Source organism: Falco peregrinus, chromosome 16 (genome assembly GCF_023634155.1).
Source record: "Falco peregrinus isolate bFalPer1 chromosome 16, bFalPer1.pri, whole genome shotgun sequence".
Taxonomy (NCBI): Eukaryota; Metazoa; Chordata; class Aves; order Falconiformes; family Falconidae; genus Falco; species Falco peregrinus.
In genome coordinates this window covers 6,947,738-6,960,071 of record NC_073736.1, presented here as the reverse complement: position 1 = coordinate 6,960,071, position 12,334 = coordinate 6,947,738, and the positions used below count along the sequence as shown (strand labels likewise).

The 12,334-nt window shown below is 42.7% G+C and overlaps 1 protein-coding gene and 1 long non-coding RNA gene across 6 annotated transcripts in view; one reads left to right on the top strand and one right to left on the bottom strand.

Moving 5' to 3' along the window:
• Window positions 1-12,334, top strand: part of KCND3 (potassium voltage-gated channel subfamily D member 3) — a 132,554-nt gene that overhangs the window by 96,959 nt on the left and 23,261 nt on the right. The gene's annotated exons all lie outside the window — the stretch shown is intronic.
• LOC114014190 (uncharacterized) overlaps window positions 1-12,334 on the bottom strand; it is a 261,955-nt gene that overhangs the window by 228,849 nt on the left and 20,772 nt on the right. The window lies entirely within an intron of this gene.

Sequence of the window (12,334 nt, the reverse complement as noted above, 5' to 3'; positions counted from 1 at the left end):
GCAGCCACCTCCTCAGAAAGCAACCTCAGCCCCTGCTTGTCACCACAGGGCTCATGAGACACCAGTGACACTTCTGAGCATTGCAGAGGGCAGCCTGCATGCAACCTATCGATCCACCTGCGCCTGTGTAGGCTTACCTTCCCACAGTTATAGCTACCTGTACTCCTACAGACACGAGCCAGTTCATTGTACACGCTGCATACTGGCACATTTTAAACATCAGAAGCAATGGGGCTTTCATTGCTCGCCTTTGCTGCATAGCGGTCTGAAATAAATATATGCATATACACATAAACCCTTAAATCATTAACAGGAGTTGTTTATCTTTCTGGCTGCTTGGTTCCTGTTGTCTCTCTGGAGTTTTGAAAACACCCATCCATACATTTATCAGTACGCATACCCCCTCAAAGCTGCAGACTGTAACATAGACTGAACACTGGGAATACACAAAAAACCCTGAAAACGTGAGGTGATTACTGAATATTCCAAAATCTGAACAGTTTTTACCAGTATAAGCTTACCGATTCACTAAGAAAGTGTAACAGATTTATTATATCCCTATTTCAGTCTGCTAAATTACACCAAAACCAGAATCAGGTTTTTACAACAACTGCAAACTAAAGGTCTGAGGGTTTTTTTTTTCCCCAGTGGAACGCTGTCTGCCAAAAATTCAAGACTCAGGGGACTTGATGGAGAATAGTAGTAGAAAGATGTGCTATTTCTGCTTCAGGCAAGCATCTGGGCCTTGCCTACCTCCTCCATCTCAGGGAGCTGACAGCAGAGAGCTGAGATACAAGACCTACAAAACCACCAAATCTGGCAGTCAAAACACATAAGGAGAGTAGCAGAGACAGAACCATGCAGAACTGAGTTGCAGGCTCCCTAAGTCACTGCTGGGTTTTACACATACGTGCATTAGGTTCGGCACTGTACATGTGAAACATCAACCTGCGATAATTTTGGGAGGTGTTTTTGAGAGAGAATGGTTTATCTGATTAGTCATACAACAAAATATAGATTAAAAAAATCTAAAGATATAATGGAAGTCCACACTGTACTACACACTGTTCAGTCAGCAGCCGGACAGTAGGAAACCAGTATGGATCATTACATTCATTTAATGAATTTAAATGATTTGCAGAGTGAGTTGCTTAATGTGAGGCCACACTCAGGCATAAGATATCTGGATTTAACTTGCAACAGGAACGTGCCAGGTATCAATGCACAGGGAGGGCTGGAGCACTCACACACAGGTTTGTTAAGGGGACTGTGTACAACAGCCTATTTAAATGAATGAAGCCTTTGAGAGAAAGCACTTGTTCTACTGCAACGGCATATAAACATAGAGACAGAACCTGCTTTACAGTATAGCCTAGGCAGCAAGTAAATAGGCAAGACAAACAAACAAGATTTGTGCATAATCATGGATCACAATACAGAGAAGCTCCAGAACTGACTCCAGGTCTGTGCTTTCGGATGAGGCTATCCTTCTCTCCAGGCAGCATACTGCAGTTCCCTGTTCTGATTCACCTTTTCCTTTATTTGTTGGACTGTGATCCACTTAGTGACAAGGAAACGTACCACCACCTTTGATGCCAATATGATTGATTGCAGCTTTTATAAGGTTTTCTGTATTGACACACACAGTGTATAATTTCCCCCCATTTGAATTTCTAATTCCCTTGATATCGGATGAATTTCTGGGCTAAGTTTTCTCAAGTCAGAAGTGTGAGTAATTTTCACATGATCATCACTGCATGAATACTAAAGAGAACAAAAGAGACAGAAGCACATTAATGGCAGTCTCTCTGGAGATGGCCAGGGTGCACACAGGGATGTTGAGAACCTGCTTTGATAGCATACTTGTTCCAGCATCATCCTCCAGTGAATTGAATCCCTTCTTCAGAAACAGGGAAGCTCCAGTAATAGTTAAAATGCTGTCCCCTTCTAATTAAAGATGCAAAGACATTTGCATGGCTTTTTCAAGGTTGGAAAAAGCTCTTTGCACTCTCTTGGTCCTTGAAGATGAGGAGCCCACCAGCAGAAGCTACTTATAAGCACAGTTTAGAAAACACAGCTTTGAAGAAACAACAGACATCTTTATTACGTTTCTAGTGTGCTAAATAAATTATTTTTCTCTTTTAACTGAAGAGTAAGTAATTTCTAGGGTATGTGTTAGTTTAAATGCTTTAGAAAAAGTTCTATTTAGTTCAAGAATTGTAAGTTTTATAATGTACATATAGGTTTGAAGATTAGGTATAGACCATATTTATTTTTTTATGAACTCAGACTGAAGTCCTCTGATGAGAACTAATAAAGGCAAAAGTATTGTACAAGCATCAAATTGGCTGGACACGACAGTCACAGATTTGAAGGCTGGAGTATGAGTAAACCCGGGCTCTCCAGTGCACTAAGGGGTTCAGAGGTGCTGCACTCCAAAAACCCAGAAAAACATAGCACAGCCCCAATGTCCCTCTGGGTTTTGATGTGCTCAGTCTTAACTTTGTCTCATAACTGTTGAGGAGGCACTGGTCTAGCGGGAAGAGGTATTTAAATAGCACGAATAAAATACCGGGAAGTGGCTGTTACTCATCAGCATCTATTCTTCAACTAACCGAGGAGAAGTGTTCCTTAAAAAAGGGGGGAAAAAAATCCAAAACCAAACTACCAGTGATTTAATCACTTTGAAGATAAATTGTTCTTTGCCAAAGTTACACTGCAAAAGAATTAATTACAAGAAGATCTGGCAATCTTAATTCATTGTGCTCTGTCATCAAATTTTGTCCTCTGGCATGCAGCAAGGACCAGGTCAATCTGAATGGAAGATGAATTGATCATTTCTGACAAGGTTCATTTTGGTAAAATTGTTTTGGTGGGGTTTTTTTTTCCTCAAATTTTTTTTTTTTCCTTCATTTTGACTGATGTGCTAAGAATAGACCTTCCTGACTTTGAAACTATGCTGTTCTTTAGTGAATGTCACAGTTTTTGGTTTTAAAAGACTTTGACACTTAAAAGGCTTGACAATAGAATGACTTTATAACTCAGAGAATTCTGGAGTCTCTCCTCTTGCTGTGTTCAGTTTGCAGCATAGATGCAATGTGAAGAAGGAGGAGACAAGTATCTGGTGCTGGTTTGAGGACTACACCTCCCACTTTTCAACCCCAGAAAGAGAAAGCAGAGGCAGCTATTAACAGCTACTGAAATGCTGCTCCTTTAGCAGCAGTAGAAAAAAAACAGTTCATTGTTTAGAAGTTTCAGACTGAGTGAATACAGCCCCAAGCCACACTAGTCCCCAGAGCAGGGCAGTACAGAAATGCATGGCTTAAAGACTGCCAGATCATACAGTAGTGAAAAGAATAGGTGTGACCTTTGAGCTTAGTGCAGCAAAGATCCCAGCAGTGCAGATTGCTTAATGACAGGAGAATAAATTTGCCTGTCAACAGAGTTTACTGAAGAAGGATCATTCTTATAGGATTGTTGACCAGTTCCTGAGTCTAGAGGTCTACAGGATTCCTGTGTACCTCGGGGAGAGCAGAGAACCAATACTAAAATCAAAGGCACAGAGAAAAAAAAAAAAAAAAAAAAGGAAGAAATATGGAGAAAAAACACTAGACTGCTTAATGAAAATAATTCTAGAAAAGTAAGGTGTTTTTCAAAGTGTTACATGAGCCCTTCTTGGTCCTTCATCTCCCAGGTCCAAAACCACTTGTCTTTGTCCAGCTTTAAAACAACCAGCTCAGGTCCCTCAGCTGGAAAGATTGTGCTAAGTGCAGCAAACTTAGTTTTTTCTGTTCTTTTTTTTGTTCCTTGAATGATGCTTCAGAAAAAGACAACTAGAAATCCCTTCAATATCTCCCCAAACTGTTCTAATACAGCCCCACTAATTAGAGCAGTAAACCCCCATTGGCTCCAATGTCCTATATTGTGGGGAAACAGGAGCTGGCAATAAACTGCACAGGAGCCCACAGAAATGTGAGTTTGCTAGGGTGGGCCAATGGCTGACAAATAGCAACGTGCACTTGCGGCTTTTCAGTAAGAAAAACCAGTAAGACAGAAAAAAAGTACTGTAACAAGGGCAATACAACATTATAGGTTAAGCCTATCTGGTTGTTAGCCCCAGCTCCCTGCACATGTGAACATACATGCAGATGAAGACGCTACATCCTCAAAAGCATATTTAAAGAGGTTTTGAACAGCCTCGAGAAGGCACATGGAAGCAGAATGGCAGCTGAAACGTTTGGAAATACCAACAACGGCCTAAAGCAAGCTGGTCTCTAGACCAGCCCCACTTAGGGCTAAGATTTAGCCAGCTGAGTTGTTCTAGATCTTTTCAGTTTGGGGGAAAACAAACGGTCAAAAAAGGGGCCTCTTACAAAATAGGGTATGCCTCCTCACATTTGCACAAGAGGAGGGAAAAGTGTAAATGCTCAGATGCTGTGGAAGAACTCTGCTTACGGTGCATTTATCATTTAATGGTCAGATTTCATAGAATAGTTTAGGTTGGAAAGGACCTGACAGACCATCTGGTTCCCACCCCCTGCCACGGGCAGGGACACCTGCCACCAGCCCGGGTTGCTCCCAGCCCCGTCCACCCTGGTCCTGAACCCTTCCAGGGACGGGGCACCCACAGCTGCTCTGGGCACCCTGTGCCAGCACCTCGTCACCCTCACAGCGAAGAATTTCTTCCCAATACCTAATCTAAATCTCCCCTCTTTCAGTTTAAAGCCATTCCTCTTGTCCTGTCATCACATGGCCTGGTAAAATGTCCAGGAGATTTAGTTTATATAGATTCCAGGAGAATCTGCCCCATGATCTTGCTGGGCACAGAGGTGAGACTGGCCGGCCTTCAGCTCCCCACGTCTTCCTCATTTAGATTTGCTAAATGAGCCAACATACTGAAATGGCTGATAATCTCAGAGGGATTAGCATGGGTTTATTGGTGCATTTCACAGAGGCTAAACTAAAACTGTCATCTACAAATACAAAGCCAGTAATCACGGTGCTTGGTTTCAGGTTTGCAGTAAATACACTTTTGAGTACTATAGCTTCTTAGTCTGTCCATTTATTATCTGGTGGCCTTTGACTCTGTGAGAACAAGCAATGTACTGCAAAAGCCTTGAAACAAGACTTCTCATTTCATCCTCTAGGCTGTAAGTTTCCAGGAAAGAACCAAACACCCAGATTTAAGCAAGGAAAGGACTACACAGGACAAAATTATTTTGTAGAGCTGCTCTCACATAAAACTAATATGAGCTGAAAACTGTAACACAGGCTATCGAAGAGTAGATGGTATATATTAGGTGAAGCAGAGGAGCAGACACACTGTGTGGGGGATGAATTAAAGCATTCAGTCACAGAGCCAGTATCAACGGAAGAAAGGAATGAAGGGGCAAGGAAGAAGCTGTATCTTTTCAGATGGAAGTCAGCGAGAGGAAGTAGATGGAGAAAGGTTATTCCAGAGAGCGAGAACTACTCATGAGATGGTTGCACACAAGCAGCTATGACTGTGCAGACTGATGAAGATGTAACTATGGAAATGCTTAAAAGGGGCTTAAGCCAAAAGGAAGGAAGACTAAGGACACAAATGTCTTTCTGCCTGTTCCGTAAGAGGCACATTAGAAACAGCCTGTTCCAGACCCAGCCGTTACTCCCAGAGGCACAGAAAACAGGACTGCAGTCAGCAGAGTGGATGAAGAGGGAAGATGGTGATGAAGAGAATGCTTAATACTAATTTATGTCACCATTGTACCCATGAGAAAGACAGCCCACACACCTGTCAATAATGAGGCCATTATAATAATTGATTTGCTACAGAGCAGGGGAGTCAGCTTTGAAATGTTCTGTTTTTCAGCTGACACCCTAGATTTTGGAGGTGGGTTACTGAACTTCAGAGCGTGGAACAGAACGGCCAGAAAAAGCGACATGAACAAAGCTGTGAGCTGTCTAAGGAGAGCTCAGCAACAGAACATGACTCAGTTCCCAGCAGGGGATGGGGTTGGGAACTTAAGGAGAGAGAAAAACAATAAGGTTAAAACTGGAGCTGGCTGACATTTAAAAAACATGGGTTTTTTCAACCACAATGAATCTGTGTGGAATATGGTTTTGTTGTTGTTGTTGATATTTAGCAGTTTTTGACAGGGGAAAAAAGCTTTTTTAATTTATTTTTTTATTTAGAGATATTTCATTTTTGCTAGCGTAGCTACCTCTTTCTCTTCCTCCTCTTGTTTCCTGTTTGTCACATCCCCTAATACAGTTTGGGGGGGGGGAAACAACAAACAAAACCAAACCAGCCAACCAACCAGGAACCCTTCCTCTTCTCTTCTTATCATCCAGGAGAGCAAAATGGCATTTTCCATCAGTTCAGCTAGTTCAAATTCCCCAAGTCCCCAGCTGCAGAAGACAAATAGGTATCTTCTCCAAAAGGAAGGACTGAAATCAGTGCACTACAGCTTATAGGCTCAGCCTCCAAAGCAAGCCCATACGTCTAAGTATTAAGCCTGTTGTCAATAGTGGCCCAATGCCCAGCTGAAATTACTTCCACACATGTTCAGAAGCCACTCCATGTTTGCTGGCTGCTTTGAGGCCCTTTCACATCATGTCTCAGTCATAACCAGGTAACAGCCTGCCACGCGCAAGAACCTGACTAATCCATCCTTAGGGTCTCTCCTTGGCCACCTCACCAAAAAAGTGTCCCCGTTCCCCACCTGTGGGAAGCCCAGGTTGTACGTGGCTGCCTCTGCCCAGATGGCTCCGTTATGTAGCACAGTTGGTAGGATTTGTAGTGGCTAATGTTGCCCACTTCATCCCAGATGTCTAAATAAATGCAAGCTGAAATTGCCTCGTCAAGGGGACCTGCATGCAAAACGTTCAGCCAGAAAATGTTGGGAAGCCCTATCCCACTTTGGAACTGGGTTCTAGCGATGAGATTCTTTGCTGTTACCTTTATTAACTAGTTATTTTACCATTCTGCCAAAGTAATGCAGAATCAAGTCAGCTGGGTGCAGTTTAGCTCCTGTGCAGTTCCCAGGCTACATAATACAGCTCAAACACCCCTGCACCAACTGCAATATATAGTTATGTCTGGATTAATGGGTACAGGTATGTCCACTGGGTCAGGAAAAGACATAACTAAGTGGGTGTGAATGGTTGTAAAGCTTATTGTGGTTACTAACTTGTACCATGACAGCGATAAGCAGATGAAGAACATTTGTCACTTACGCATGTGGTGCTGGGATGGCAATACAGGTTCCCAGTCCTCTGATCACATATGTCAGGTAGATGGGAACACTGCAGTCTACCAGCACATCTCTCAAGGGCCACTGCAGAACTTCCCTGCTGACACGTTACCAAATGTCTTACACAGCCCAACTTGAAAAGTCGTAGAATCTCATTACTCTTCTCCTCCCACTCCACCCAGCAGCAGTGGCCTGCAAAGTCTGACTCAGAAGAAGCCTTTGTTGTTTGAAGGTCATGAAAATCCCATCAAACAGTAACTGCTGGCAACTTCACATCAGGTGATCAGTTAAGCATCACATCAGGCTCTAAACCAGCATGAGGCCGGCCCTCTCCCGGCTTGAGCAGGAGCCTGCCATCCTCTTATCTTCCCACTACAGCCAGTCTCACTGTTTTCACAAAATCTGATGCTGCAAGGAGCATCACCCTTCCATACTTCCCTCCCTGTGACTCAGGTTTTTTCATGCATAAAACTGGGATAAATGCACTCCTCCTCCTGGCTTGGTGGATTCTTGCAGAGTTAGCTCACGTACGTGTACAAGGTCATAAGTGAAACCATCTTACGATATTACTCATACCCAGGATTTTTAATTTATCTGTCTGAGCTTCTGCACTAGCAATTCTTGCTGACTCACCAAACAAGGCCACAGAAAAGACAGCACGTGCTTTCCCGACCAGCCACAGGTAGCCAGCGGAGCAACAGCAAATGCTGGCAGAGAATGGCTCACAAGCAGGCAAAGGCATCAAAAGCATGCATAAAACTTGCAGATAATTATCAAGAAAATATCTATATGGGGAAACCACAGTCTGCCTGCGAGTACTATGCGGGAAGAAAAAGCAGTTCAATCCAGCAGACAAATTGCTCCATAGGAAATAGTTCCTCATTTCTCCTCTTTGTCACAGTACAGCAGAACTCCTCTGTTTACTATGCAGACCGCTGCCCGACGGTAATTCCAGCCACCTGTTCTCCATGTACATGCAGCCATTTAGACCGAACTCAGCATTAACTCCAAACAAATACAATAACAAAGAGCAATTCTACACATTGTCCACAAGCTCCGGTATCCAGGTGCCAGTGCATTTCTGTCCACATATGAAGCATCAGCTTTGTTAGTGATTGAGTCAGGACAATTAGGAGCCATTCTAGTAGGAACGTGCAGCGATGCTGGAATGCACAAACAAGGGCCAGAGCAGTGCGTAGCCATGACAATTCCGCAGCTTTCTGCTGACAAGCCGGGAGCGCTCCAGCGCCCAGGACGGCACGCCAGGCAGGCTTCTCCCTCTGCATCTGCCAAATCAAGGCACGCAGCCAACGTGTTGTGGCTGTCACTGTAAGGATGCGAGCTGAGACACACATTCTTTTAAGAGTCTTCACTCATCACATAGGACCATGGGATGAGTTTGTGACAGAATTTTTCCCCAGAAGACTAACGCAAGAGGTTTGTCCCCAGAGACACCCAAAGCAAGAGGAACAAGTAGGAGCAGCTTCAGTAAGAAAGCTAATTGCACCACACAGCAACTTTATTGTCATCTGACGACTTCTGAGCAATTTTCGTGTGCCAGGAAGCAACGCTTCCCTCAATTAATGCCAAAAGCTCATAGCGCAGAGAAGTGGGATAGAGCAGAGCTCCTGGCCCTACCCCACCTGGAGCAACAGCGTTGCCCACACTCACGCTTAACTCCGCTCACTCCCCTTGCTGTCGGTGGGTACCTGCCCATCGGAGACAGCACATACTCTGCCAGCGAGCCGGCAACGAGGCAGGAAAACAGCCCCACTGTCATCTTTTCTCCTTGGGCTTCATTCCATGGGGGAGAACGAAGGTCACCAGTTTTACAAATTTACTTATTTTTTCTCGAGTTTCATACAAAGGTTTTATGGTCATCATCCGCCCTCTGTGTTTTCACCATTTTCCCAGGGAAGGTGTGAGCAGCACTATGTGAAGCAATTACCTTCATTTTCTGTAGCTAACCACAGGCCTCCACACCATTAATTAGTGTTCATATATCAGCTCTACTAAGTTGGCATGTGACAGTAGATCAAATTCTGTTAATTTCTCCATCCCCTAAATACTTCATAGCTATTAATTAGGGGTGTGAGCTGTGTGAAAGGTGTTATAAAAGTAAGATCTGGAAACACAGACAGACAGATAAATCACAAGCAGACAGATGCTCATCACACTTTGCTTTCAGTGAAACATAGAACATTATTTTAGAATAATGGAGAACAGCAACCCCTGTTAGTGATGCAGAAAAACATGTAGCTCTTTTCTTAGGAAGACGCTTATTAATACATTTCTAGACAAATTCTGACACCCTAGTTTATATACTTCACCTCTAACTCTAACAAACTATATCAGATTCCCGCTACAACTGGTATGGCACCTCTTTGACCATGTATCCCTGGAGCAATTTTGACCCAAGCTCTAGAATCTCTTACAGCATCAAGAATATGAGGGGTATGTAGGAATTCTTTGTATTATTATTTCAAGAGGCAAACTGAATAAGTGAAGAGAGCTAGCTTTGTCAGTCAGCTGGACTAGTAGTGTGGGAACTTCAGCACAGAGGAAACTTTACATTTCAGCCAAGATTCAGTATAAGATATTTCAATCAAGGAAAAACTGTCCCTAAGGTCAGTTCTTAAGAGATCAAGGTCTGACTGTAACCCTTACTGGGTGGATGGATAACTAAAAAAAAGGTATTCAAAATAAGCAGGACATCTACAGAGGATAAAAATACGAACTGGCCTCCAAGAAAGCTTACTTCTTAAATGTCAAGTAAAGGAATAAAGCGGGAATTGTCAAACTCTACAAAAAGTGAAGTTTATTCTTTTCTTTCCTGTAGAATGCAGCAAACACCAGAAAGGGAATGGTCCATGTAAAAAGAAAATGTCAATACAATGACAGCTGAGTAAAATTGGCAATAAATACAAGCAGGCTGGAAATCAGAAGAAATTTTCTAAATAGAAGAATGAAGTTCTAAAATAAATGCCCAGTAGGAGTAAGAGCTTCACTAAGTTTAAGCCAGAGCTTGCTAAGTTCAAGATGAAAATGTACAAAGGGAAGTTTGCAATAAGAGGGGACAGGTCTCAGTGCCCCGAGGGCTTCCTGATCATCCTGCATTTCTCTCTGCAAGTTTGCATATTACGACACCTTTTTCAAAGTTCTGTGTTTAATCAGCCAGGATATCTATGACTAGTAGAGAAGCCGAGATCCATTAAACTCCATATTCTGTGCATTGTTCTATAAATAGATCGAACATCATGTTCTTCAGTGTTGGAAAAGATTAAACGATATAGTGCATTTGAAATGATGTTCTGTTGCTTTAATGGTGCCAAGGGTAAGGTAGGATTAAAAGGAGAGCCACAGAGGAGGGGAGGGGAATCTTTCATCTCTGGAAAGTAATGAAGAGGCCCAAAATAAGATCAAGGTCTGACTGTAAGTGGTTCTATCAAACTATATAGGAATATAATGAGTTCTACGCTACCTAATTTCCATATGCAGCTCTAAAACATCTTCCCCAAAGCAAAAATGACAGAATATTTAAACTTGGTTCAAAAGATGTTTAATGTAAAGACTTGAGAGGAAGGAAAGTCCAAATATTCATCCTTTGTTTTTTAGGAAAAACAGGTTAAAATGAAAGAAAGATGATCTACAGAAACTAACTTTCCTAACACTGTTGTAATGCTGCTGCCTGCCTATTACAATAGCCAGATGGAACCACGGCTAGCAGAATAACAACTAGTACTTATTATATGGGCCATTTGCTTTTCAAACAGCCATTATTTCACTCGGCATTCAAACACATGTAATAACCCTGTGTCCTAATTTGGCAGTCCAGCCTGTTTCCAGGCTTTGTTAAAGATGGCATATCAGCTTGCCAGAGCCATAAGTAGGACAGATGATCAGTGTTGCCTGATTATTTTGAGGAAAGCACTCCACAGACAGTAGAATCATTCAATATCTTGTCCAGTCTATTATTTTTAAGTGCTTTTTCAAAATGAAGACTTTTCCATTTTCTGCTTGGCAAGGAAAAACCACCACAATAGGCCAGGGAGCTAAGCTACTTTCCACCAGATGAAGGTTTCATCCGTTCCCTTTACAAGTTACATATGTGCACAGAGTTCCCACTCAGAAGTACAAACCAAAGTCTTTGTTGAATTCCTTTCTGAATTTTATGCTAAAATTAGTCAAAGGTACCACAGATAGCTTTTGGAAGGTGAGAACATAACTACAAGAAAATACTTTTTTGTCATTCCATACTCTAAGCCCTGTTGTTAATTCTGCAGAAACTCCTGTTTAACTGTACAATCTGCTTGTTATCTTTTTTATATCTTAAGATCAACCATGTTCTTTCCATCTAGAATTTAAGTTCAGACCCAAACTAGCAACAGATGCAGACAAATGCAAAAAAAGTCAAGTGCTTACTGCAAGGCTGTGACACCTCATCTTGGAAATAAAAACCAGATCAAAAGTATTCTGTTGATTACTTTTGAGAACAGTTTCATTTCAGCCTTAAAAGACCAGTGACGTACACCCACTGGAATCACTGCAGCACTCATCAATAGTCTACTCGTATTCAAACTACTAGTTTAAGAATTAAAATGTGAAGCACTGTCAATTAACTAGCGTAGCTGCATTTTCTGCCAGAAATGCTCTTAGTGTGGTTGTAGCAGATAAAGTTAGATAGGATATGGACTGGAGCACCTCTTGTATGAGGAAAGGCTGAGAGAGTTGGGACTGTATAGCCTAAGGAAGAGAAGGCTTGGAGGGGTCTTACTCACATATATAAATACCTGAAGGGAGGGTGAAAAGCAGGCAGAGCCAGGCTCTTTTCGGTGGTGCCCAGTGACAGGACCAGAGGTGATGAGCACAAACTGAAACACAGAAGGCTCCGTTTGAACATCAGGAAGTGCTTTTTCAGTGCAACGGCGACAAAGCACTGGCACAGGTTGCCCAGGGAGGTTGTGAGGTTTCCATCCTTGCAGATATTCAAAAGCCATCTGGACACAGTCCTGGGTAACTAGGTCTAGGTGGCCCTGCTTGAGCAGGAGGGTTGGACCAGATGACCTACTAGATGACCTCCAGAGGTCCCTTCCAACCTC